The sequence below is a fragment of the Austrofundulus limnaeus genome, unplaced genomic scaffold, assembly GCF_001266775.1.
Source record: "Austrofundulus limnaeus strain Quisiro unplaced genomic scaffold, Austrofundulus_limnaeus-1.0 Scaffold26, whole genome shotgun sequence".
NCBI classification, from domain to species: domain Eukaryota; kingdom Metazoa; phylum Chordata; class Actinopteri; order Cyprinodontiformes; family Rivulidae; genus Austrofundulus; species Austrofundulus limnaeus.
In genome coordinates, this window is record NW_013952428.1 from 679,588 (window position 1) to 683,931 (window position 4,344).

Below are 4,344 nucleotides of genomic sequence, written 5' to 3' on the forward strand. Positions count from 1 at the left end.
AGAGGGAAGGAGACTATTGTTGACATGTTGGCAGTCACTGCTGTTATGAGCAGTTCAACAGAGCTGCATGGCCACACCAACACGTCACTAAATGTGACTGTGCTAAGTGTAGGGTTGGTTTGTGTAAGGGGTTAGGGGGTATCCTATAAAAATATTTCTGTCTTCAAAGCACTGATGATTATTTTTTTAATCTAAGAGGAAAGAACGAGGAAAGTGTGGAGGGGAGGACATAAAAGAGAAACTCAGCCAAACGGAGACAAAAGAGGGAGGCAGAGAGTTGTGTGGGGGTGAAACGAGGGTAGAGTGAGAGAAAAAAAAGAAACATCCTGGTTTTTCTCGCCCTGTTATTACAGACGGTTTCTCCTCAGGCACACAGACAGGCAGCAGAGATGAGATGGAGGGAGGCGGGGGGAAGAGATGGGAGGAAACCCAGGAGAGAGAGGATGGAGAGAAGCAAAAAGAGGTGCTCTGGCTTTTTGTAGGTCTGTCATTAACAAAGGGCCAGGAGACGCATTCCGATCCTATTATAGCCCTGACCACTAGGGTTAACACAAAAACTCACACACACACACACACATTAAAGTGGCCTGAGCTGGCACCAGTTTGTGAACCGTACACGACTCCACACCCGAAACACGCAGCACACAGAAACACACACGGAGAACACGTTCTTCTGCCTCCTAGCTTCAACAGAAGTGTGTCTGATGGGTGGACAAATGAGGACAGTAACCTATACGCCACAAACATCCTGTCCAGCACGTGATGCCACTCTGATCACTTCCGGTTTGTGGTCAACACAGTGTTAGCGAAAGATTTTTTCACCTGACAACTCTTAATGATCTCCACAGTACAGAATTAACATATTACATGTACCAACATTAACACAGGAGACGTACAGGTCCAGCCAAGTGGGAAAAAAATCACTCCAAAGTGGATTAAAGKCATAAAAACAAAGGAAAGACGTTTGTGTTTATGGTTCCAGAATTTAGCCTTTTTCTCCCTATTCCTTGGCTGCTTGTTCGGTGAATTTTTCACGTAGAGCTGTGACACTTATATTGTTGGAAAGAGCAGAGTCTGAGCTTTAAATTGATGGCTACTTGTATGGTTTGGATCGTTTTCCCCGACGTTAGTGAACTGAAAACGTAATGATTTTCAGGCGGAGGTTCTGCTACTCGAGGGGAGGGGGGCGCGCTCGTCGCTCGGGTTTTGTTTACGCTGTAATATACACTCTAACAAGTTTTTACTTTTGCATAAAACTCATGACAAAGTTGCCTAAAAACATTTCACAGTCTGTATAACACAAACACACACACACACCTACCTGTACCGGCTGCTGTGTTAGCTTCCTGCTAGCTGTGAGGAGGTCTTTCCTCTCTCATCTTGGCAGTAAAAGGGGATAAATGTACATTTCTCTTTTGTAACCTCCGTCTTCTCATTTCTGATGCTGGCTCTTGAATATCCTCAGGTTAGAAATGCTGATTACAAATGCAAGCGTGAACTTTTATAGCTAAGTTTTCCCTGTAATGCTATTGAAGAAATTTATAGTTATTAGAGTTTAGTACTGATGTTAAAAGCACAACACTATATTTTTAGGTTTTCCTTTTTATAATGTTTAATCTATTATGTGTTGATTGATATAGATTAGTTACATGTCCGAAATATCTATAACAACACATATTTATCCATTATGAGAACATGTAGGTGAGAATTGTGTCTGAATGCCTGTGATTCAGCCGTAGGTCAGTAGGGGGCGAACGTGGGCATTGAAGACTAAATGGATCAACTTCCTGGTTGGCCGGCAGTGCGTGGTTTCCTGTCAGCGGTGGTAATAAACCCTTACTCCAGAATTCTGGTTTTGTATGGTTTTATTCCATCTAACAATCAAATTATTTAACAGTGGCGGTTTTCTATTGACTTCAGTCTTTGAACACGAATATTTCTTACAGTTTTGGTGACCCTGACGTTCGTCTGAAAGGCGTGTAGGAAACTGCGGTGTTTGGGCTAAGGCGGCTAGCATTAGCAGGCCTTTGTAATCGACGTGCGGTCTGGGCGCAGGACAAAGGTGAGCAAAAAAATTTTTTGCTTTCCATCTTGTTTACCGAACTGAACGATGCGGCGATCGGTGTTTTGATGCGGGCTGGCTGTATGTGGGGGAGTTGAAACAGCCTCGCTAAGTATTAGCATTGCTAGGCTAAGGCATTGTGATCCACAGCTGTCACCTTTCACTCCTGCTTTAGAGGAAAATGGATAAAAACTATCTACTCGATCGTACCTGCTGGTTAGTGGACACAACAGAACTCACGTTTTATACCAGTAGATCACAGATGCTTTAACTTTTGTGACTTTTTCACGGACTAGTACTAGCAGCTAACGCTAAAAACAAAAGGTAGTAGCCAGGACGTGGAAGGGAGGAGCGTGGCCAGAATTTTACCGGAAATACGTCATTAATGACCGTGGTACATAGGCTATTAGTACGTAAAGTAGCAGAGTCACGCCGACTGTCTCACTTTGTTCTCTTGCTTTTAATTTGCTTCTGAAATCATGAAAATAAAACATTCAGAAGGTTTAAATTGTAATAATTCTTGGTTCTATCTTGAAATTTTGAATTAACTTGAACAAATTTGATGTGTTTGCCTGTGTGTTTGTCAACAGGTCATATGATACGTCTTTTATTTTACATATTTCAAAACTAGAAGAAAAAAAAACTAGAGGTGGGTCCGTATACTGTATTTTCTACGGTCCCGTTAAAAGTCCATTAAACATTTGAAACACGACACAACCTGGTCCCAGCTCTTCCCTTCAGATGACGCCTTTGCAACAAATTACAAAATGCTTGGATTTGTTGGTTTTTATTTTAAGAGCACTTACCAGGAAGCCATCAGGTGAGGCTGGCGTGAGGGTCATTCCCAGATGAGAATTTCTCAGATTTTTAGAAACGTTTTGAAGAGCAGTTTCACCTAAAAGGAAAAGAAAAAGAGCAGATTCACACAACAGCACATTTAAACCTTAAAGGGATAGTTCAGATTCTTCTTCCTTGCTGTAAATAACATTTGATAGGAAATTCAAGTTTACAATATGATTATTGGAGGAAGATATATTGTTTGTGATATTCTTGCAGAGAGCTCCCCAGATTACAGGAGAAGTGATACAGACATTGGTTGTTGCCACTATTTAAGTTATGCTAATAACAAAATAATTTTATGTAAATTAACTGTTAGCTTATGGAATCAGACGTTTGATTGTCAGACTAACTGTTAGCACGGCAGCTCAGTGGTTAGCACTGACGCCCCACAGCAAGAAGGTCCTGGGTTCAATCCCTTGTTCGGACCTGGGTCTTTCTGTGTGGAGTTTGCATGCTCTCCTCATGCTTGCGTGGGTTTTCTCCAGGTACTCTGGTTTCCCCCCACCCCCCAAAAAACATGTAGGATGCATTCAGGCCCAGGCCTCGCTTGAAAAAGAGATCTGAGATCTCAAACGGGACTTGCCTGGTTAAATAACGGTAAATAAATAGCTTGGTGGACTAGCCATTAAATTGGTGTCCTAGCCATTAGCTTGTTGTGCTAGCCATTAGCTTGTTGGACCAGCCATTAGCTTGTTGGACCAGCCATTAGCTTGTTGGACCAGCCATTAGCTTGTTGGACCAGCCATTAGCTTGTTGGGCCAGCCATTAGCTTGTTGGGCCAGCCATTACCTTGTTGGGCCAGCCATTAGCTTGTTGGGTCAGCCATTACCTTGTTGGACCAGCCATTAACTTGTTGGACCAGCCATTAGCTTGTTGGACCAGCCATTAGCTTGTTGGACCAGCCATTAGCTTGTTGGACCAGCCATTAGCTTGTTGTCCTAGCCATTAGCTTGTTGTCCTAGCCATTAGCTTGTTGTCCTAGCCATTAGCTTGTTGGACTAGCCATTAGCTTGTTGGACTAGCCATTAGCTTGATGGACTAGCCATTAGCTTGATGGACTAGCCATTAGCTTGTTGGACTAGCCATTAGTTTGGTGGACTAGCCATTAGCTTGTTGGACTAGCCATTANATGGACTAGCCATTAGCTTGATGGACTAGCCATTAGCTTGTTGGACTAGCCATTAGTTTGGTGGACTAGCCATTAGCTTGTTGGACTAGCCATTAACTTGTTGGACTAGCCATTAACTTGTTGCGCTAGTCATTAGCTTGTTGGACCAGCCATTAACTTGTTGTATTAGCCATTAGCTTGGTGGACTAGCCATTAGCTTGGTGGACTAGCCATTAGCTTGTTGGACTAGCCATTAGCTTGTTGGACCAGCCATTAACTTGTTGGACTAGCCATTAACTTGTTGGACTAGCCATTAACTTGTTGGACTAGCCAT